The sequence below is a fragment of the Channa argus genome, chromosome 2, assembly GCF_033026475.1.
Source record: "Channa argus isolate prfri chromosome 2, Channa argus male v1.0, whole genome shotgun sequence".
Taxonomy (NCBI): Eukaryota; Metazoa; Chordata; class Actinopteri; order Anabantiformes; family Channidae; genus Channa; species Channa argus.
This window is the reverse complement of record NC_090198.1, coordinates 19,219,763-19,245,556: the sequence shown is the minus strand read 5'-3', so window position 1 is coordinate 19,245,556 and position 25,794 is coordinate 19,219,763.

Sequence of the window (25,794 nt, the reverse complement as noted above, 5' to 3'; positions counted from 1 at the left end):
TATTGTGTCACATTGTGTGGACTTCCTGTTGGGAAAGGCAAGTCCCCATAATGTAGCTCTGTGTGTGTGTGTGTGTGTGTGTGTGTGTGTGTGTGTAGGTGTGGGTGTGTTCTGTTTTTTGATTTGGAGTGGGCGAGTGTGTTTGTGAGTAAGGTCACACTTTGTGAGATATCAGAAAAGCAATATTCTTTCAAGTTGAGAGGTATGTGTTGGAGAAAAGAAGACCACAGCATGAAGAAAAGGTTTGTGGGATGTGGCACTGACAGTTATCTGTTGTTCACTTAGACTTAGCATGTGTTTGACTACAACAGTACAGTTTGTCCATACTAGCTGTGGTGGAGTCAGTGGCAATATACATCATCTATATGCATCCTTCACATCTAACTAAGCGATGGACATTCAATGAGTATGAGAGTGTTTGTAGATTGCGATAGCAATTACTCCAAGTTCGGCGACTGGTACTGAGACCTTCCTTCACGGTGCGGGAGTGTGCACAATTAAAGCAAAAAACCCATAGTAACGACACATAGCCTGCATGCATTATGGTAAACTATGGTGTTAAATAGAGATCATTGACTGTGCAATAGTTGATCAAACAAAGTATGTACTCATATGTGCTTATAACACCCAGCACTCCAACAGTCCTCAGACCTTGAAATTCCCTTTGCTAAGCTCTCTTCTCCTTCTGTCTGTGCAATCGTACAAAGACCAGAAGACCTTAAGCAGTGCAAAGCGAACAAGATAAATCAGCGTAAACTCTTATTGAGCTGAGAACTCTGGAAGGGCAGTCCCTGTTGATTTATGAATTAATATGATGGTTTGACAGATGTTTTTTTTTGTCCTTCTGAAGGCAGCAGGGCAAATTACTATTGTGATGTGATGTTACAACAGTGTCAATAGTGTAGTAGAAACTCTATTTCACAAGTTCAGTTAATTGATTTAGATTTACAATTTTCACAATCCATAAAATGACGTTGAACTAACTATTAAAACTGAGTTAACTGGCAGTAGGGGAACTTACATTTCAAAATTGAACAGACTTAAATCGATTTTCAGTTGACACATGCTGCTTTAATATTTCAAAATTAATTTCTGATCTAGCCTTGGTCTCTTACTGCTGCCTCCCCGGGGCTCCTCTGCATTTTTTTCTGCATCATTATTTGGTGCCATCTCGGATTTTGGAGAAACACTATTCTTGTAATAGCTAATTATACTGTATTTGTCAAGTTTTTGTTTTGAAAAACAAAGCCGGTTGTGATTAATCTTCTATGGTGCCTTTTTCTCTGGGCTCTAATTTTGAACTTTACCTTGGGACTTCTCTTTGTACACCTCCTGAATTCATCATCACATACTCTGTGTTTAGTTACTTTCAATATCTGTCCTTCTGGTCTTTTTGACGACTTGTAATGCACATTTGTGTTACTGAAAAAAATCACCTGTATTAACAAAAATCGAATCTACATTATAAACACAGAAAGCAAAGAAACCCAACCAATTCCACTTGTGTCACATTTATTTCTCAATTTGATTTTACAGTGAGACAACTGAAACACTTGGGGTATAATTAAGATTAGGCAATAGCCTCCAGACCTCCACATCACCTCCCACATACTTGATTTGTTCAGTGCTTCATACAGGTTTGGCGTTGTTTCCATTGATGCCTCTTCCTGCTGGTTGGAGAAACACTCGACAAAGCTTTGTAGGCAGCAGGAGGAATATTAATGTCCTGCATAACTTGATAGCTACCTGGCTGAATCCACAAAGAACAAGTGAGAAGAAAACAGCAACAAAAATGGAGGCAGAACATTACAAATTAACACAGCTGCACAGGGGGCTGTAGGTTAACTTGTAATAAATTTGAGCATTTTAAAAAAGTACTTGATTCACTTTGTTGTAGGGACAAATCAAAATATCCATCCATCAATTTATCCTCTTAACTGTTCATCCTGTTCAGGGATGCTGAACAGCTTTCATGGGCAAAAAGCAGGGTAATCTGGACAGGTCACAAGTCTATTTCAAGGCCAAAACATGGGACATACACAAACACACTCACATTCACATCTAATGTACAGTATAACAATATAACAATATAAAGTCAACAATTGATGTAACATACATGTCTTTGGACTGTGGGATAAAACACAAACAAGCACAGGGAGAACATGCAAACAGCAGACAGCAGGGATTCAACCCAGGGACCTTCAAGCTGTAAAGTGGCAGGGCAAACCCCTTTGCCACCATGCTGCCCCCCCAAAAAACTATACTAAAGACTGGCTAATATAATTATATGTACTAGACAACAAAGTGCAGTGCAACACGCCACAGCTCCAGACAAAGGTTTTCAGCATAGCTAATTGTGAGACATATTGTGCTGAAAGTCTCACTGTGGCAGTTTAAAGCTACAGTAAGTTAAAAATTTAACAATTCTTCAAAAATAGCCATATTAACCTCATTAAAGCAGCATTAATGAAAAAAAATTGATATGGGAGCAATTTGCATTGAGTATGTGGAGAACATTGGGTATTTGACTTTATTACCCGATTGCTCAATATCAGAAACTGATTAAAGGGTATTTTTAGAAATTACGTAAAAAAACCCTCAGGAGCAGTGATTAAACATAATTGCAATCAGAATTGATCACAATATGAGTTGAAACACACAGGGACTGCATTGACTTTTCTGAAATAGATAACATGTACCACTTGTATAGGATACTCTTTATCCTGGAAACAAGACCCAGAGCTACTTCTCTGGCTTTTTAAGAGATGTCAATCAAACTGGTCCCTGTATTTCCCTGAGTGCTGGCTTAGTGTCCAGTAATTCACTCGAAGGATGTGTAGAGTGCAAATGTCTGTTAAACAGATATTTCTTGTGTATTATTTCTTAAACGACTACATTCATCACCCAAAGCATAATTCCAGTTATTTTCAGCCTGTACCTTATTTACCTAAATTTTTCCATTGCAGTGATTGATTGCATACAAAATGCATTCATGTTCTTTACAAGTTCTCTACAGACTGTAGTGCTTTTCAGCACACACAGAAAAAAATAAAAAACCTGACAGTCAAAAAGCAAAATAAATCACAAGTTTTTTAGGGCTTTCGTCAAATGCTGAGGCCTTACCTGAAGAAACTAACAAAGTTAGAACAATTTTTTCACATAAAAGATTTTTTGTGTTCTCGTCACCGATTTGGACTGAACTCAAAACATTGATGCACTGCAAAAACCTAGCGCATTGATAATTTGTGCCAACAACTTCGCTTCAGTTAGGCACAAAAAACATCACTTGAAAGAAATCTTGGTTGGATTTGTCAAATCTATATGGCAAGTAGAAAGAAAAAAGTTTCTTTAAAAGCAGTGGATACAATGAATACCATTTTCCACATGACCTCAGTAAGTGAATCTGGCAAAAAGGACACTGTGGAAGAAAAGTAACAAGAAGAAATAATTTTGAACTAAAAATGCTACCATTTTGAGAAGTTTTCTGGGAGGTTGGAGCCTTTTATTGTCTTCAGTTGAACTTTTTAACATGTTTTTGCTCGGATGGAGAACTGTTGATTCTGACCCTCATTACAGACATAGAAAGCGTTTCGAGGGACCTCTCAAAGGCCTTTGTTAGCCAGAGGAATGTTTTCAGCAACCAGACCTGCTGCAATGTCAATCTTGGCACCTGACTGTTGACTTAACACAGACCTGAAAAATTATGAGACTATACTTTAAGTTGTAGTGGCTTTAAGAGTTTTTAAAGTAATACTTTCAATTGAGAGACAAGTATTTTTTTTAGGAAAAAACATTTTATTTTAATTTTTTCTTAGTTTGTTATAAATTAATTTTTTGGAAAAGAATTAAAAAGTAGTTAAAAAGGTCCAACCTTAATATTTTACAATTGCAACTTTCGTCCATCTTTAAAACAACTGCAATTTATTGGCCCAGCTGTCCCAACACCTGAAATTGCAGCTGCCCTGTTTTGCATTGGTTGGCACCTTGTGCCCCCACCCCCCGTCCCCCCCGTGCACTCAAATGTTACTCAAAAGTGATAATTCTTTTACTGTTGTGCAGAAATGTTGTCTGGACCTTGTTGTCAGCTGTGGCTTTGAAATTTTCTGGTGCTGCTTAGCAACAGGCACACACCTGCTGCTTCCTTCAGCTTTCCAACTGATGAGCCAATGCTTTTTACAGCCCAAATACTGCGGGTCTACCCACACATGCTAAATGCCAGCTTTGGTAGCTCTTTCATGCTGAAATTAACCGCGGTAAAGATTTATTTGCTGCAGTTATGAATTTTGCATGAAAAGCTTGAAATTCTTTTTTTTTCTCGCAATAAGCTTAAAAACTGATGAATGATGAATGTTAGTGTGAATATGTCATTTTAACAACTCACTCTTTTTAGTTCCATGTTTTAGTAATGGCCTCTATGACTGAAGCTATTCCCACTTTAGTGCATACCATTCACCTCTGCAGAACTATAAAGCGCTGAAGGAAATTCTGGTTTGCCATTTGAACTTGAATGTACCTTTCTCATGAGTGTAACTGCACTGGCCCCACAACCAACTCACCATCATGGACAAAACAGTGGGAGAGTGCGAGGGTTTCAAAGAGGGAAATGTCTCTAAAAAGCAACAGTTCAAGCCTCAGAAGCAACTACAAACAGGGACACTAATGGCCACCAGCCATAGAGTGTCTTTCTATGCGATGTGAATTTGACATAAGATGTGCTCAGTAACTCACAGCAAAATGAGGGTTGTGATGTGTTTTAATGCTTAAAATTGGATTATTTGACAGCAGCTTTAACAAGCTCAAGGTTTGGTCTGAAATTTATTATTTTCACTGCTGCAGTGATTTAACGACAAATGAGAGAATCTTAAAATCTGCCCTATATTTATTTAGATATCAGTACTTTAGCACCGTTTTATCTCTCGGTGGTACCAGTGAGGCCAATAGTCAAGTCTATTTTCAAGTGCCCCAAAGTAAGTCTGCTTTTAGAAATTAGAGCAGTTTAAAGTAAATATTTTATTGACTTTTAAAAACTATTAACTGCTCCTATGGCATCTGTTTGGACTGAAAATGTTCAATTATTACTTCCAAGAATTAAAAACAAAAAACGTAAACAACTCTGTACTATATTTTAACAGGAATCTGACTATTATATCTATGTGTAGTGTACATACGAAGTTGTCTAATATTAGGTAAGGCTAAGGCTGCAGTCACACCATGTTGATAAAAGAACAAGACGCAGCCATCTGTCATTGCAGTGCTGGTGGAAGGCAGTGAGTTGAGTCTCAACTTGACTTAAATGCAATGCAAGAGAACATAATACGGTGAAACCCAACACAACTTCAGACAAAGTTTTCCAGCACAGCTAAACATAATTGTAAGACATAACGTGCTGTAAGTCTCACTTTGGCAATTTAAAGCTACAGTAAGTTAAAAATATAATATTTTTTTTAAAAGAAGCTTGCAGTTGAAATCAAAGCAGCATTCACGCAGCAAATAGGTAAAGGACATTGGACAGTTATAAAAAAAGACCCTCAGAAGCACCGATTAGACATAATTGCAATCAGAGTTGATCACAATATGGGTTGAAATACATAGGCATCACATATAACATGTACAACTTGTATAGGATACACTTTATGCTGGAAGCAAGACCCCACAGCTGCTTCTCTGGCTTTCTCAGAGATGTCAATCAAGCTGGTATGTCCCTGAGTGCTGGCTTAGCATCCAGTGATTCACTGGAAGGATGTGTTGAGTACATATGTTTCAGTAAAACACAAAATAATATGTTTTAGTTTACAATGACATTCCTATCAGCATCAGCTGTGCTAACAAGGTTTAGCATCTTAACATGAAAAATGAATACAGAGAATGTGCTTACAACAAAAATGAAAGCTTTGGCATTTCAGTAGCCTTATATTAGCCTGTGAGTAAAGCACAGTTTCATTGCTGCTACCATGGCTGTGGACTTGTGTTAAACATTGAGTACTTGGCAAGTGGTCATTTTCTGAGTGAGAATGACATGAGGGCAAGTCAAAGACATGTATGACTGCAGTTAAAAAGTTTCTTTTCAAAAGTGGTACTTAGACTGAGGACTTGAGAGAGGGACATGACAAGGAGGGAGTATATTTTCAATCAAATCAAAGTTATATTGACCCTTAGAGAAGCTCAATAAAGAATTGCTGGTTATGAGTTAAGCTGAACCTGGCCGCAGAGAGTCTAAAGAGTAGCACATAAAGTTGATTTATCAAAGCATCTTTCTGGTTCAAAATCAAAACTTAATTAAGGTAAACCTTTAACTGGGTGTAAGGGTAAATTGTTTTTTACAATCACTCAAGTATAGGAAACTAGCTTACGAAAAAAAATAACGGAGCATAATTTTAACTCTTAGCTTCTGGTACAAGGCCTACTGTACTTGACTGTTTAGATTTTAACTAGAGAAGATACTGAAGATTTTAACAAGTGATTTTATTCATAATCAACATACTCACCATGTCATCTCACCTGTAGGTGTTGATTACAAAGCAGCATGTCACATCATGAAGACCACAAGGGACATTTACCATCCATCACAATAATGTTGTCTGCTAAATTAAGATCATCACAATTTACACTTTATGAACAGCCTTTTTTTAGCAATGAATGCAGCATACGTTTATTTCATATTTTTACTTTTCATATGTTTAAATACTGCATATTATAAAGAAACAAGCAGCAATGCTGTTTTTTAGTTGTGAAGGAACTATACTGTGTGTTTGTGTGTGCGAATCATCATTCTGGGTGCAGTATTTCAAAAGGCTTATGATGTTGCTTACATCAGAGCCAAAATGGTGGCCAATTTTTCATTTGTTATTTGCTCTAAACATTCAAAAATGGAATTTAAACACTGTTTTAAGAAGACAACAAAATAGTGTTAAAAATCAGTTCTTCCGTAATGTAAACATGACATCACAAGTCCTGTTACTGGTTGAAACGACACCTGTAACAGTTGTTTTACACTAGACTTATAATACATTTATTCAGAAATTTGAATATAACTGCCTTTATTTTCCAATTGTGTCACCTTTTTTGAGTGTGTGCTCTAGTCTAGCCAATCCAGTAAAACATTTCTAAATGTACCTACTACTACTATTTCTCACATTTACTTACTATGTATGCACAGATGGATTAACCATCTCCTATAAGGACATATTACTGAATGGATTTTAGTAAAGATGATGCCATGTGCAGTCATAAGGTGTCATAAAAAGAGTCATTCTAAGCCAGAAAGTTCTTGCAAACAATGATGTCAAATGAATTATGCTTTACTTAGTTGTTGCAGTAGTAACTAGATGGAAAACGGGTTTACTCTGCTTTTGGAACATGCGCATACAAATAAAAATAACCTGGGATGACTAAGCTCACTAACCAATCCCAATAATCCTGGTTCTTGGCTAAACATGAGTTGAAGGCATTTGTCTGTATATCAGGAGGCAAAATCTCATTATCTTAATTATTTTTCTGTATAATATTTACTGTACATTTGAAATACATGGCCTGCTGCTTTGTTTGTATGAATTACAGTTTCCGTTTCTCTGTTTAACTACTTTTCTGTGTAAAGCACTGTACTCCTTTTTCCAAGTGTTCTATAAATAAACTTCATCTTATTTTTAATATAGTTTATAAATGCTGTGGTATTTCAGAGAGTCTATGCTGGCTGAAGACAAGCACACACACGACAAGCAGCTGAAACCTAGACTGGTCAAGTCACACCTTAAGATTATTTCCACTAACTGTCATAGATTTTTAGTTTTTGACAGGGAGCACAACCTTTACAGCTGAGTAAACACTGTGGACAATGAAGCTCTGGCAGGAGACAAACCTGCAAACCCCACAGGATAGTGTACTTTTATATCAAAGTAAGCATGGACAATAACTGGCTCCTTGGATTGTTGACATCTTTCTCCTTAATGCATCTGTGGGTTACTGTGTATACACTGAAAAAAGTTGTTGAAATCATTGGTGGAGAGGATTGGGCAACAGGAGATGTAGAGCTTACGGGAGAATTGGAGGTAAATTAAATTTTGTAAAATACTTCAGATTAACCTGTTTGTTTACTACTTTATTTCGCCAGTCATCAGTGCAGAAATAGTGACTCAAATCTGCGACCTGGAATCGAGTTACACGTACTGTAAGTCACACTCACACAGACTTGAGACTTGATTTGAGGATCGTGGTTGAAAGATTTAGAATTTGACTCGGACTCGCAATTTGGGCCCTTCGGTTCACATTAGGATTATTACCATCATCAGGTAATAATGGTAAAATTAATGGTTTTCACGTGATCAATTAGATTGAAATCCTTTACCGCTACCATTTTTATGCATATCTACATACATACAGGAAAGAGCAGACAAAATAACAGTGTAATGCTTTCAATACAGTTTCAATACTTCATACATTTCTTGTAGTAATTGAGCATAAAGGCCTATGCACATCATAGGCCTTTATGTGTTCATTCTGTTGAATCATATTGCAGCTGTTATTTCCACCCCACCCAAGTTTTTCCTCCTTGACCCTATTCACTGTCCCAAAGACTAACATCCATTTTACAAACCTTAAATTGAATCATTAAAGGTAACCCCTCTTCATAAGTTTTCTGCTTTGTTACGGCATGTTGGGGAGAACATACGGGGACTATTCTGTTTACAAAAGGCATTTCTGTTCACTTCCTTCATTCAAATGCACAAGGTGTTTGTGAAATATGACAGGGATGAGCGAGTGTGAGTGTGTTTGTGTATGAGCATGTTTGTGTGTGTCTTATAACTGAGGGGAAGCAAGAGGAGACGCAGAAGATGAACATGCTTTATGGCAGTAGTAAAATTCTCCATGGTCCGTCTGCTAGGGAAGAGCCAAGGGCAGAATGTTTATAGCTCCCAAACATTATAAACTACCTCTGTGCATTTACCTCAAGCTGCTGTGTTTGGCCAGCCATGTCCTTCTGCAGCAGAACGTGTGTCAGAGTGGCATATCTCTTCATGAATACTAACTATACTTCTGTTTCACTATCATTAAATGTATCTTTACTATTTCCAACCTCATCTCGTCTGCTAGTAAGGTCAGGAGCACTGAGGTGCGCTTTCATGCAGTGAATATCAACTGGTACACTGTCTACACAGCCATATTGGTTGAATGCATGCATGTCCTCCTCTGTATCTACAGAGCATGCAATATAAACAGTATACACACCAGCGTCTCAGTATGTTAGCTACTTCAGGAGTCAAACAGCAAAAAAAAAAGAAGTACTAGTTCAAAACATCACCAGAAGTCAGGACCTCACACAATTTATAGAGACTTGTTGGACCTTCATGATCAGTTAGGTCAGGGTCATGTAACAAAGAGTGGCAGCAAACTACCATCTGAGATAATCTGGTCATTTGTGAGCAATTGGCTTTGTGAGCGGATACACTGACTTTTGTTGTGACAGTGTTTTCATTTTTAGTTCATTTTGAAGAAATACACAATCTTTCACATTAGTGTACACCATGTGAAACAAGCATGTAAGTTGTGTCCAGCCCCCGTCTCAGACACTCGGCAAACAAATCTCTCCTAAAACTCTCATAACCAAACTGGTTAGAAAACTAATCAGAATATAGCCTGAGGGCACTATCTCTGCAATGCAGGTCTAACAGTGACTGGTGTATTTGGCAAATGAGCCACCTATGGTTTGCACACAAACGTGGTTATATAAAATACAAAACACAGAAGCAGTGACTGCCTTTATCAACAAGTACATGGAAGTTGTGACAGTAACCAAAGCCATCACACCAACCAGAAGCTCTGGATGAAAGGAGAGGCTTGTGCACTGCCGGGAGCCTGCTTGTGAGAGCCCCAAGCAGCTAGGCCTTGTGTCTGCTCCCTAGCAGTGTGAGGAAAACGTCGACCAAGGTCAGTACCAACAAATCTATGGGGCTTCACAACATCCTGGTCACGTACTGAGACAATATGCAGAACAACTGACTGGCATTCTGATTGCCTTCTTCCACACCTCTCTGAGCCAGGCTGTCGTGCTGACCCATCCTAACACTACCGCTATAATTCTAGTGCAGACAAAGTCCCCTGTGTCACCCAAAGGACTACTGTCTCATGGCACTGGCCCCAATCACAATGAAGTGAAGGTTAGTCAAACAGTGCATTACTTCCTCTTCCACCTCCACACTAGACCCCCTCCAGTTTGTGTACAGTGCAAACTAGGCCACAATCCACTAGACACAATCCAATCCACACTGCAGCCAGAATGAGTAGATGGGCACCCCAGAGCTGTGTCCTCAGCCCAGTGATATATATACTGATGACCCATGACTCCCTGAAACCACATCACTTTATTCTCCGCCGGGCTCTGCATAGCTCTTTAGGTATTGGTCATCAAATCACAATAAGTAAGAAGCTGGTAAACTTTCCAATCAAGCAGAAGTCATTGAAACTATCTGATTGGTTAGAATAGCCTGTTGAAAAACACATAGAAACAAATATCTGGAAATGGAGCACCGATAGGGGGATGCGGCAGCACCCTCAGCACCACTCGATCCATGGTTATGGCAGTTGCCTACAGGAAAGTCCAGTATTTCCTGAGCCGTTAATTTTTTCCAACTTCTTTATTTTCCTTGTTTCATGATTAAAAGTGTAAAATGTTTGTATTCTCCAATCTCACTTCTAAGCCATGGTGAAAGACGAGTGGACTTTTTAACAAAGTTTCAAATGATAACTATGTAATGTGCTTCCTCAGTATTTGCATTACAAATAGACCAGTTAGCAAGCTAATGGAAATATAGCTTTGAAATATCTCCATCGGCCTTTTAAAACTTGCATGTCAGCTGAGAAGCTCTGTGTCAATTTATTCAGTTTAACTATTTTGTGACATTAGCATACAACTATAGAGCCACTGATACTTAATTTATTAGCAGGTTCATCATATCCACCACACCCTGAGAGCTAAAACCTGTTGTGCCAGGTGAAAACAGGCAACACATTTTAATCTCTACACCCAGCAGTCACAACACAAAAAATCGGTAACATCAAATAATCAATCTGGGGCCGTGAATTATATTAAGCTCCCATATGTTTCCCAAAATAAAACTATGTTATGTTTTTATTAGTCTGCAGCTTGGAGAATTAGTAGCACCAGCTCATGGAAACAAGAACAGGACCTGTGTAGAGTACATCATGCACACCCAAGTCCTAGTGCACAGAGGCACTCCATCTGAATCCTAACACCATTTTACACTCAGACTCTGAAAGCTGCTGTCAAGGGATACAAGATTTATTTGCCTGTAATTGCCTAATTTTGCCTTTCCTGCAGGCTCAGAGGGAGCTGCAGCCCACCGATAGACAGTCTAACCTTGCCTACTGAGGTACAGTCCAAGGATGTAATACTGTCAGCTGCACATAGTCCTCGCTGGTGATTTATCATCACCGCCTCACTCCTTCTCTCCCTCCTGCACTTCTCTCAACCTTCTGCTTGAACAAACACTTAGTGAGTTGTTGTGGCCTCGCTCATTGAAAGTAAACTCTGCTGAGTGTTTGCGATGCAATGCAAAGGAGGGATCTATTGATAGACGTACCCCAGAACTGCGGCAAGAGGTGAGATGTGTTGAATGACTACAACATGCCCAGGATGGGTTGTTTGTCAGGATCAATGGGGCGGCCTAAGCAAGCAAGAAAAGGAACTGTCTTTGTTAGGCCGGAGTAAATTCAGGTCAATCAGAAAAGGTTCACTGATTATGAATATTTACTCTTGTGAGGTGCTGAGAATGGCAGCTCGGGAGGGATGATCAGGAGGACACAGCAAAAAAACATGACAGCTCTGTTTTTCAGTATAAGTTTAATTGGGTGATTGCTTATTTTTGTAGGTGGAGAAGAACTGATACGCGCCAGTAATTCAGTCAGATTTTAAACCACATAAAAAATACTCTGGATCAGGTAGATAAAGTACGACAAAACTGTGCTTAAGTCATCTGATGAAAAATCCAGCCTCTCTGTAAACCTCTTTTAATGGAATTTGTATCTGGGACATGTTAAAATAACATTCTGACCAGAAAGTAAACTGCCCCGTGATCACATTGAGATGATGTATAAATTGAGGTACATGATGCGTGAAGTCTATAGCCAATTTTCCACAGTGCATGTGGCAGAGTTTGTTCAATTTTACTTCTTATCTACGGGCTTAGGCTGGGATATGACTGGGCTTACTCTGTACACTGCTTATGCAGTTGTGGGGCTTATGGCTCAAGTGCAAAATCATTACAAACAATTTCATATCCAGTCTATAAATAATATTTCTTTTATAGCTAGTGAGGAAATTTAGTTTGTTCCCAGCTCAGGTTCTGCCAGCGACACAAAAACTGAAAACATGCAATTTTGCACTTTTGGCACAGAAGTAACGGCACTGTCTAAGTTTAGGTTTAAATGGTTTTTAGCATAGCAAGAAACTATTTTGGCCACCTATTGAAAATTAAAAAGGGAGCCAAAACTTAAGAACAACCTTTTCTTATAATGCAGTCCAATACCACCCACTATGACCTCAGTAATCATCAAACCTTCTGACAGTTTCAACCTCAAAACTGAGAAATTATAATATAATTTTATGGGCAATTCATGGCAGAGCTGCTGTATTGCCTTAGATTGTTACAGCAGTACCTAATAAAATGGCCAGTGAGTGTATCCCCCTCTCTCTCTCTTTCTCTCTATCCAAAAATATGCATTTATATGTAATAAGGTAGGAACTACAGCTTTGATGGGCTTCTCAGATTAAGATTCAGATTTTGGTTTAAACCAGCTGATACATTTGTGCATTAGACAGAAGGTGACATGACTTTTCAGGCAGTGACATCCCAGGTATTCAGGTTTGATGCTTAATGCATAGTTATACATATGTGATTCACTCCATGTTAAAAATAATCTACACTATAAACTGTGATAGGAAGCCATAGCAGTGGCATAGTCATAACTCCCAAGATTATGTAGCGCAAGTTGGCTATTATCACAAAAGAAGTCCTGACAGGGAGAGTCTCAGTCTGATTGCACACCATGAAGCACGGGTCCTCCTGTAATATAACCCTCTTTAAAAAATATCTACAAAATAATTTAATCATTTGAGCAAAGATATGCGTTTTCTTGAAGTTCTTGATGGCAGACAGACATGGCAGATCTTGTTCACAGCATACATTTCCCAAGAAAAGCACAGGTGTATCTCATGACTTTAAGTAATTAAAAACCTTGGCAGTGGGCAAACATGTACAACACAAGGTTTCTGGAGCTGGCACACCGAAATGAGATGTAGCAATTATTCATGCTATTAATTACACCGTGTTTACTCAGTCAAAGTGTCAGCTGTGAAAAAACCTCACTCTGGTGATGTAACCCGTCAGAGATTTGAATATTTAATAGATTATAACATTACACATGCTGGTCAGGGACTTTTAGGTTTCCACACAGACATGTCACCAAACAGCCCACACAGTCACCAGGTGCTTGACTGACACCTCCCCCACTCTCCTGTTATTGTTGAACCTCTCAGTGCAGGTAAATGTACAGCTTTACCATTTCCTGTCATTCTGGACTAAAGTCAGATTCATTGCAAAACAATTGTTCACTCAGTGTCATTTTTGCTACGAGAAAAGATTTAACTATTATTAAAATAGCTGCTTATTTTTCTTGGACAACTAATTATTTTCTTGTGCAAATGGGTACTTAGTTTGTTCAGAAACCTCAGTGACCTTATGCACCAAACGCACAGAAGTTCAGTCAACTTTAACCAGAACAGACGCAGAACATATCTGAAACAGCTGTGTGTGTGTGTGTGTGTGTGTGTGTGTGTGTGTGTGTGTGTGTGTTTTCTCTCAGATTCTAATTTATTTTTGTGCAGTCTCTGCTACTTTATATTACTTTATTGTATTTGTTTAGTGTTTTTGTCTAACACAAAGCACCCTGTGGAATGTGACAGTGAAAATGCCATGAGGCTCACGTTGAGGAGTAATGCATATACTTTCTGTTACCCATATCCTTACTTGAATATGAATCCCATCCAATTGCAGGATTTGGACATGAAACACTTTGTTCAGTTAAACAATGTTCTACTCGACCTTTATTAATAAACCTTAATATTATAAATAACTGCTCACAGACGTGACAAATCACGTGCTAAGTGCTCTTTCTTTATGGGAGGTCCTGGTTCCCTAAGCTGCCACCTTAATTTGACCTCTCAATTTACCATTACGTTCATAATGGGTTCATTCATCAGTTTAAAGTTGCTAGGTTAATTTTTTCTCTCAAAGAACTAAATGGGAAGATTAACTTAGCAAATTACAACTGATGAATGACCCATTATGAAAATCAGGCATCCAGGGCAATGATCACAGGCTACTTTGCCTGCTCATGTACTTGTTATGCGGTCAGTCACTGAGCTGACCTCGTATGTGACACCAGCATTAGCTTTAAAATGTCAAGATTAATGTAATGCAGCTGCATTTTACTACACCCCATTGGATGCTTATCTTTGTAAAGACAAGTTTTGTCATTTTAACATTTTCATTTTGTTCACTGAGATTATGAGGTTCATTTATAGTAAGTACTCAATTCAAGTCTCCCATACTGCATAAACAGTATACAAACACTAAATACAAGGTTCCAAACACACCCTTTAATGCAGTGGTGTTCAGCTACAAAGACATTTTACATATTTAATAATGTACATACTGTATTATCATTTGTTATCGATAATGTAGTAGCAGCTCCGGTTATGAGAATTATCGTGGATACACTGTAAACTGTAAAGTAATCTCAAGGCACTTTACATAATAAAGTCAAGACTATACAGATATAAATGTAGAGAAAACCCAACAAATCCCCCTTGAGTAAACCTATAGGCAACAGTGAAGAGGAAAAACTACCATTAATGGAAGAAGCCTCCAGCAGAAACAAGCTCAGGGTGGGCGGCCATCTGCCTTGACCGGTTGGGGTGAGTGGAAAGTGGAGAGAGAAAAGAAAAGAGCAAGAAAAAGCAACAACACTGGGCAGGTTGATAGGAACAGTAGCTGCTCACTGGAAACACACAGCTCCTAAGCTGAGGACACCTGCAGAAAGGGACAGAGAGGGGGAAGGACAACTACGGGAGAGGATACAAAGTTAATGTCATGCATTGGTGCATTCAGTGCATCAGGAGGGGGGGCTAAGCCTATGGCAGCATGACTATAGCTAACTATAAGCTTTATCAAAGAGGAAGGTGTTAAGCCTAGACTTTAAAGTAGAGAGGGTGTCTGCTTCCCAAATCTGAAGCTGGTCTCAAAGGAGAGGAGCTTGATAGCTAAAGGCTCTGCCTCCCGTTCTACTTTTGGAAATTCCGTGAACCACAAGTAGGCCTGCATTCTAAGATCGAAGTGGTCCTTTAGGATGGTATGGTACTATGAGGTCTTTTATACATGATGGAGCTTGACCGCTTGACAGAGCTTTGTATGTAAGAAGCAGGCTTTTGAATTCTATTTTAGATTTTATGGGAAGACCATGGAGAGAAGCTGGTGAAGTTGAAAAATGATCTCTCTTGCTAATTCCAGTCAGCACTCTTGCTGCAGCATTTTGGATTAATTGCAGGCTCTTTAGGGAGTAACTGGGGCATCTTGAAAGTAGTGAATTACAGTTACAGTAATTTAGTTACAGTAATGTAGGGTTGCCTAAAGTATTGCCCTATTAATTTATCTTGAGCTGACATAATGGAAATGAATGGAGTAAATTACTTTATTCCCAAAATTAAACAATAACCAAGAATTGTATAATTTGTTACCAGTTTGAAAATCATCACTTTCTGTTATATTTATATAATTTCCCTCAAATTCTCTTTTAACATCTTTCCTTGTTAGTGGGTTAGGGTTAGAAATGCTTGTTAAAAGCTAAAAGGAACATAAAAAATTCCTTAAAATAACAAACCATTTATTATTTCAGGCTTCATAATGGCTTATAGTTCTCATTTTTCACTTTCATTGTTGCATGTTAAACTGATGTGCACTGACTAAATGACTCTGCCTTAGAACAGCAATTAATTATAATTAATTAACTGGAAGTCTACCAACTGAACACTGTCTCTATTTTATTACCAATACATATAATTAGTGCCACTATACATGGTTGTTTTGGACAATTTCCCAGGAAATTCTTTATGAAATTAGGATTAAAAATGTTACCAGATGGCTCTAATCATTGGTTTGATTTAAAACGATGTGAAATCTGCTGACGAATGACACATGAACTAGTTTAAAATAGACTAGTTTTTGAGGTCACACTTCTTCTATTCTCCATTAGGAGATTTTGTTTTGGACAGTGGCTTGAACAGAGCAGATGAAACACCTACGGGACTCTATGGTGATGAGACACAAATGAAATCATTTCCTCAAATCTTCTGCATCACCCCCTTATCACAGCCCCGTAATGATGATCTAGAAGCAGCTCTGCATCAAAGAAGAAGACCTGGAGGAAAAGACATCCCCTTTTGTGCACTAAAGTTCATTATTTTGTGCAAAAATCTTTGAACCTCATGCCTTTACTTTTAGCAGTGGGAGATGTTGTCACTCGAAAACTACAAACTAAGTTCCATAACTTCTGCTCGCCTGCCTGCATCCAATTAAAATGCCTATATGGAAAGTGCTTTATGAGTTACCCTCACAAACATACGTCAAACACAAGTCTCCTGTTTGTTTGTATTAACCAGACCTGCTGTGTTCACAGCTTTTCTGCCAGTGCCACTTTTGTTAAGAGACATTTAGTATTGTTTTTTTTGCTTTCTTTTTTCTTTTTTTCTTTTTTTTACTCAATGCTGTTTGCAAATATTGGCAGCCACTGGGTTTGTTTTTCTGGGCTTGTTTTCAAAATGTGCCTGGTCTTTTCAGCCTTGTTTTACTTCACCTGCTTAAAACACAGAAAACAAAACGGCCAGACAATTTCAGATAAAATACAAGCTGTCAATCATTACCACCCGCTGCCTGCCTCTGATACACGCACGAACTGTAAGACCTGTCTGCACAAAGTCTGCATCCTCTCTGTCTGACTCTCTCCTTGTATTTGTCTGTTTTTCTCTCTCTCCCTCTCAACATGAAAAACCATGAAATCAAAGAAGACAGAGTGTATTGATTAGGAAAATAGTGCAGTCATTAAAAATAATTAAAGCAAAAACTTATGCATCTGTGTAATAACAATTATAAAGTAAACATTTGATAATTTAATTCACTTAATATTGAATTGCAATTGTAATAAAATGGTAATAAAAATTATTCATTACAGTCAGATCAGGATGCAGCCATCAAGCTTTTGTCCCTTGTTTAACAGCAGAGTGTCACACTCGTGTAAACCTGGGTGAGTAATGATATAATCTTGGTGTATGGAAAAGGAATTTCGGTCATTTTTACTGTCTAATTACTTTCAATGTCCATGCACACAAATTCACAAATTACTTGTTACTGTTTGATTTTTGATTTCTGGATTCTCCTGCCAAACCGACTGTACACTATTTGGTAATTACATTCATGCAACTAATTTGCATAATACCGTACATATAATAGCATGAGACAATCTCTGCACTGTGAGACTGTTGTTAATCAAGGATATTGCTGCACATAGAATCAACATGTCCACCACAATAGAAACATACATTAGACTATTAATGAAAAAAACCTGTCAATATTGGTAACATCATGTTAATTATACCCATCCACACTATTCCCACATACCCACATCTTTCACCACACCACCACACCATTTTGTAACATTCACACAAACACAATATCAGTGACTAAGCAGTTACAACAGAGTCACTCTTCCTTTCTGTCTTTGCTCAAGGAGCCACTCGGTAATAAGTTTGACTGATAGAAGAACAATAGCGTGTTAATAATAATAATTATGCTTAAACAAGGGAACGCTGTATCCCTTTCCATACTTTGACATCACACACACATATGTAAGACATGAGAGGAGTCAGATAGAATCCTGTTAGCCTGCTCAAAAATGACCTGGGGTGTGGGGGGTAAAGGTCTGTGCATAATGTTCCCTGCTATCTTCACCAGGTAAATAATTGTAGTCTTAGCTTTAAACTTAAGGCTGATAATGCAGTGGAGCAAAAATATACTCAAAAACTAGTAACTAATAACTTGCTAGAAAATTTGCACAGATTCAGGCAGAGACGCCTGAAACACAAGTGTTCCAACTAAGATGCCTGTCAGTGTTGACACCCAGATATTTATATGAGACATGTCTAATGCTATTGCTGTGAACAATAAGAGAAGTATGGTCTCCCGTTAATGCGAGATTTAATTACAGTCTTTTCTGTTTTACCATCGTGAATATACAAATGATGTTCCTCGCATCAAGCCACACACCTATCCACCTTAGAGTTATATCTGCCAAAAAGAGAATCTTTTACAAGTAAACTAACAGCAACAGCAACATCAGAAAATGTATCTGCAAATTGATAGGGCTGGTGCATGTTCTTCCCTTGTTTGCATGGGTTTACTCTGTGGGCAGCGTCAGACATGCATGTTAGGTTCATTGGTGACTCTAAATTGCCTTCAGTTGTGGTAGTCTGTCATGTGTATGTCTCTCTGTGTTGGCCCTGAGATAGACTGAAAACCTGTCCAGGGTACCCTGCCTCTCGCCCTATGACAGCTGGGATAGGATCCAGCCCTGATGACCCTCAACAGGATAAGCTGTCACAAGCTGATAGTTGCTGGATGATTGGGCTGGGAGCTAAAACAATCACGTGTGTGCAGAGTGAACAGATGAACTTGGCAAAAGTAATAAAACCAAGATATACTGTATATATTGTTACTTATCTATGAGTAATCTTACTCCGAATACACACAGACTTGTTTGTTGCTTGTTCACACACACATGCAAATATTGTCAGTGTCAAAAGGATACATGTTCAAGTGATGTCTTGAGTGACTGGTGTTAAGTCGGAGTCGAGGTGCAACACAACTTCTGCTGAAGTAAATAAAAACATGGCATGAAGTGGATCATAGTTTCATGACTTAGTGTCATTCTCTTGTGTCTCTGAATTTGTGTGTTTGCTGTTACACTTATGAGTCTGTTTAGGTGTTTCAAGTGGAAAAAACAAATCACACTGATATACTCTCCCATCATTTTGTTTGATTGTCTGGGTTTTTGTGTTTCCTGTTAATGTAGAAGAAGTCTTACAGTGAACACTGTAAACAATTTTCCAACAAATTTAAATTACTCATCATTTTAAAGGTAAAAGTTTTCCAAATTGTAGCTACTGGAAAAAAGATTGGGTGTTTTGTGTCTTATTTAGCTTGTAGTTTGTGGACTTCAAAAAGAGGAATAATTTAAGAGTAGTAAAATTTGTGTGTAGCAAGCTACTGTTGTCGGTCTCTTGGATAAAACAATTTCTTAAGCAGGATTTGAATTAATTAGTTGTTTAAGACCAAGCAGGTTGTGCAACACTGAAATTTGTATGTGTATTTATTGTAAGTGTTGCCTGGTGCTGCAAAAAGAGATTACTGAGAAATTACTATGACAGAGCAATATTACTGTGAGGTTACTATCATATTGCTATAGTTTGAATCTGGAAAACCCCTATATGTACATGATGAATGCACTTCACCATGGCTACTAAAATATTTACATATTATATAATTACATATTGTTTTTTTTAACCTTGCAGCTCATGCAAATCCACTGGTTCCAAGTTACTACTTGCATGAAGTTAATGTCACTGATGTTCCCCTGCAGAGTGGCCACTAGCACAGCACATTCTTACTTTTTTCATTCAGGTGTGTGAGCATAATCATTCACCACGGTCTGCAAATGAACGCTGACAAGGCCCACGATAACTGTGAGGCAAGAAATCTCAATCCAAACTACTCCAGTGCCTCAGCTGTAGAATGAGTTACCAAACTCAATTCGGTCAGCAGTCTCCCTCTCAGTCTAAAAAACATCTCTTAAAGACCTATCTCTTTGAGAGCCCTCACCTAATATTCTCTTTGTCTCTTTCTGATGCTCTCAGTCCTTTCAGATCTTTCTAAAAGAAAAAAGCAATTTGCTCAGCTTTGTGCCTGGTGGCACATGTCATGTGGAACATTAACTGAGACTTCTCCTTGATCTGTTGCGGCTTTGATTGTTACTCATTTGTACATCACCATGGACAAAAATGTTTGCCAAATCAATAAATGTATTAGCATATATCAGATCATGATGGTATCACTAATCTACACATCTGAGTTTGGATTGACTGAATAAAACAGGTCACATCAGGTCACAGCACCATTACTCTGTGTGGAATTTCAGCCATTCTGTGGCATCATGGTGATTTTATTCTCACCGCTGTACTTAAAATACACACCATAAGGAGTGAACGTCCTTTGAACTTAATTAGCATTAATGCTCGCAATTAGAAAAGATGCTGCTACCACTGAGCAAACTAATTTACAGACAACTTCCAAACTGAACAAGCACAGATAATTTGCATTAGACAAGCATTACCCACCCACCTATAGTGTCCTGAATGAGCTTTTACCTTGGTTTTTCTTATTGAAATTAACTGCGGAAATCCTTTGTCACCTACGTCCCTTTACTCTCTTGTGGGCATTTAATTATCATTCATGTGAATATATAAACAGAAGTCCCCATCCACCACCCAGGTGGGAATTAATTAGTACACAGTCAGATATATATTATAACCACAAGGACCTGATTTAGAGATTTTGGAACTAGATGTGATTGTTGAAAGTGTGGATGCAAATTTGACATTGGACTTACACAGTTTTGACTTGACATGAGTAACATTTAGTTTATTGCTTTTATTTTGTTACTTCCTGTAATTATCTTCACTACACCTTTTCCAAAAGCAGACACACAGGCATGTCATAGCAGTAAAACATTGCAAATTATAAGATTTAAGGCAGATGTAATTCATTCAGGTGAACTAGTTTCATGGTGCAAGCATTGTTCATGCTGTGTCTCTGGGTACATCTCAGTTCCCCTAATTGCAGCTGTGTTTCCCTCTCTTGCATCTTTTCCTTCTGCTTTTGCTCCCCCCCTCCCATTGAAAACACAAGGAGGGATGCAAGAAAAAGATGTGATATGTCCTTTTCTCTGAAGCGACATTTGCTTCTGATAACGGTGGCTCAGCTGGATCCTCATCTTTTGACTGTCATATTATTCATGATACAGAATCGGCAGGAATGGAGAAATAATAGGTGGGCTTGAAAAGAAAACTCTTCCTAATGAATGAATAAAGTTGCTAGTGGTTCTTTTTTTAGTCAAACTTACAGTTAATAAAAACGGAACATTTTTTAACCACACTGTGAAGCTAAAGCAACTTAAAACTTCATTAAGTTATTTATGAACGTAATGTAAAACTATGATGATGTTCTGATGTAACCTCACATTGTTCTAAGAAAGAGTTGTGCCAGACTTTTAACATAACTAAGTGAATGATGGAAGGTGAGACTGTTTTTGGATTTATTATACAGTGTAGATACTTCAAATTCATCAAGCTAAATAAGGGTTTCACTTGATCCTGTTTTCCGTAGCGTGAATTATGCAAATCTATGTTCACTACTTTTTTGTTGTAAACACCTTCTTGAGGTGGGATACATGTCCCCAAATTGGCTCCATTATTTGACTTTTATAGGTGATATATTGTACTTCAGTTGTGTCACGATGTCACAACACTGCTAAATTTCCCAAAAAAGCTTTGCAAGTATGGATAAATATTTACATACAGTAGGGCGGCTGTCTTATTTTTAACCCTTGGCCGTCTTAAGCTGTTTTTTTAAAACATTTGATTTTACCCTAATATGACAATTGTTCACTACTGAGCCAGTCATTCGATTTATGAACATTCCACAGGCTTTTTCTATGGTTTTTATCTTTAGATTTGTCAGGCGATTGCTGATTGTGCTGATTCATTAACAAATGCTCATGTCTCCTTAGAAATCTTCAAGCCTCTTTCTGAGCTTGTGTGACCTTTGCCAATACAAAGAAAAGACTCAAGCGAGGACAAAATGGATCCAAGTCAAGTGAACAAGATGGATTGGACCTACAGCTTATTTGTCAATGTGAAGATACACTTGTCACCAGCATCCAATTTTTACATCACAAGGGGTAAGCTGAGATATGAAAGTGTATATTTCAAGTCAAACTATGTTTGGTAACTATGGTAACTGTTTTAGTTATTGTTATCTTGATGAGAAAAATCAGGTATGCAAACTGCCCTTATGTTAATATAGGATTACATGAACTATATGGATGTTTGTGTTGGGTCATGTGTTGCTCTCTTAGCCTGCAGAGAAAAAACAAGGATCATTTTGATTGAGCTATGCTCCTTGTTCTAGGCCAAAGTCTGCGCCAGGCTTGTCTGAAAGCATTTATTATAAAAAAACCTCTATGAGCTCTGTTCAGTCACTCCAGGATTTTGGAGTCAAATCCTTCAATACATATTACTTTACCCAGAGTGAAATATGACATTCATCTATTGGACAGGAAGATAGTGTTGTGTGATTGGGTACAGCATGCCTCTCCTCGTTCGTCATGAAACTAGGCTATTCAAAGTGGTTATAATGACAGCTCAAACAGAGAGTCTTGTCTGGGAATAAAGATAAGGCAGAGCAACTGCGTACGTGTGCGCATGTGCGTGTGTGTTGAAGTACAAGGTGGGGCCGCTGGGTGATAGGCAGGAAGACATGACAGAACGACAGATGGACAGAAAGGAAAGAAAGAAACAGATGGAGAGAGCAAGAAACCGAGAGCAATATTGCAAAATACCAAGGAGGGGAAATAGCTATGTTTGCTCCCTGCAGAAGAAATTTTAATTACTGAATCATATTGCATCTAGTGCCCTCCTAATTGAACTCTCACTATCTCACTTTCTATCTGTGTATTTTATTTTTTGAAGACAAGTGAAGACAATTGTCAGTATATACAAACAATAATTCTATCCGAAAAGGCTAAAAGATATGTACCAAAAAACAACACAAACAGTCTTAATGAAAGTATTCATGCAAAGCAGCTTCTTAAACAGTAATTCCACTACAACAAAGAGGGTTTCCCTTTACATTTTTGAAAAATATTTATTGAAAAATTGATACCCTGGCAGAAACAATGGATGATTATTATTTTTTTATTAAAAAATGTACAGAAAGCTTTGATCTCGATGGACTAAACTTGAACAAAATTTCACCACCGAGCAGATATGTGTTAAGGCTTAAAAGTCCATAGATACACAAGATTTAAATTATGAGAGCAATACACTGATGTGACACACTGTGCCTTACTCACACATATCCATCTTGTTGCTGTGTGACAACCACACAGACATAAGTTAAAGAAAATTATCTACAATTCTACAAACAGTGTCTGAAAGCTGCAGTGTTAAAGACAAGCGTGCGACCAGGCCAAGTCAACGTTATGATACTTAAGCAGAAAGAGCTGTTCTGTGGTAGGCGGCCATGTAAAGGTCAGAAGCCAGTAGGAGGGTAGCATGGAGTGGTGCACTGAGGACTGTGTATGCATCATCTGATGTCTAATTATGAGGTTCATGACATTTGATGATGACATTTATGCCCATGGCATAGGCGATAGACATAGAGGTTTGGATATTGAAATGTCATTCAATGCATATTATCTTTAACTTTTAAGCTCAAAGAGTTTAAATATGTCTTTAACTCATCCACTTTATATACTGTTCTCCATATTCATGCATTTTGTGTTTTTGTTGCATGCTTACGTGACACTGAACATTACGCTGAGTCTCTCTGTTGTTGACCGGATGGATGTAGATGAGAAGATGGGTTACAAGATCCAGATGTGGTGGGTTACGACAAAGATGCAGAGTAGGGGTGGTTAAAAAAGAGAGCAAAGATCCATGTAGTTTATAGTTGTTGTAGCTTTTCTTACTTTGTACTTTTTATAATATGACTTAATAGAAAGATACAGTACTGAATTATGGGCATAAATGTGCACTAAATGTTTACCATATGGTAAGCATTTAAGCAGCTTTGTGACTAATTTCTGTAGCCGTAATTACTATAGTAGAGGTGAAAATGTACAGGCATGATCTCTTGGATTGATATTTAAGTTGGATAAAAGAATATATTTAATATAATTTATTTATTAAATTGATTAGTAATGCAGCCTTGATAAAGAAAAAGATTCTTCCATACTACACTGATTTGTCCCCAACATCAGAATACATTTTTGTGCAGATTTACTAACATTACTTTCTCCCTTTTATTTATCTAAAAAAGTAGTAACATTGTGAACGGTCTGTGAACCACTGCCCGAACCACCACACATCGCCTTCACAACTAAATGCTGAACTTTCTTTAAACTCGGACACACAGCGGCTATGAAAAACTAAATCACCTTAATATATCTCAACATCTTGGATTTTGTTCTTGACATTGTTGTTACACTGATAAGTAAAATTAGCAAAATCTAACACAGATCAACATTAGCACTACGTGTTGCTTTGTATTCTGGCACCAAGTGTCTTAACTTGCCAGGACGTCATTCTTCATTGGACATAGTTATACTGTGGTGCAGCGCTCCTGCTGGTCTCAGGCGAGGAGAAGCTGTGCGAGGTTCGGGGCTGTTTGGTCAGGGCAGAGGCAGGTGCTGGACCTATAGGTGGATATTATAATTCATGCAGCTTTGCACACAGGCCAAGGATAAGCTCACCTCAAGGTCAGGGAGCTGTGAGTGGAATACTTATTGGGAAGTCTGGGCTTATTTTCACATCTCTGCAGATCCATCTCCATCTCCTCGCAAACAAGGAATGATTCTGCAAGCTGTAGCAGAGCCAGTGTAGAGTGCTTGTCAAAAATGAAAAGTCACTAGAAACTCTATTGCTGCTATGGTGGTGCTTTTCCCTATATGTCTACTAAATTACCACAATAAACCCCATTTACTTTTTCTACGGAATGCAACCATTTCCTACAACAAATGACATGCACATGGCATTGCTATACATACAGATCTTAATGCAAATTCCATGTTATTTTGAGGATATGCTTTGCATTTGTTGTGCATTTGTTCTAAAAAACCATACTTAATATAAACGTATATTAAGAATATGTAAAACCAACACACCCATGCCTACATGTTACAAGTACAAAACAGTAAAAAGAATACAAATCCTACATGACTGCACTCACACACACAAACATGGACACACAAACGAAAGGAGATCCCAGGGAACACTGACAAGTGTGCTTATCATAGCCTGAGGTAAAACAGAGAGAGAACACTGACACAGACACTGCTTGCTCTCTAGATATCCATGACAATAACAAATTGATGGAGTTTACTTCTCATATATTATTTATATTATGTGATAGGGTTGTAGGCGATCTACATGGGAGAGAAATTCTGGAGAGAATACAGAACATCTTGGATGTTTGGATGAAAGGAGTTGCTTCCTCCAAGGCTTGTCACATTTAAATGTGAATAAGAGAAACGCTACAGAGCAGCAGCTACAGCGCTCAACCAGACACACAGACATTATGATGTACTAAATTACTGTCAGTCAACAGAAAAAAAAACTTGTAGCAAAGAAATGTGTATTTTCTAGTAAGTAAACACATTATTTTACCTAGTGAATTCTTTTGTTTGTGATATATTGATATATTGTGATTATATTGTGTTATTTTATTTATTCCTCTACAGTAACTGCAGGCTAGAGGACTGTCTTATTTAAATACCACAATAAGGAATAAGGAATAAATTTACAACTCCAGTTCAAAAAAGATGGGATGATGTGTA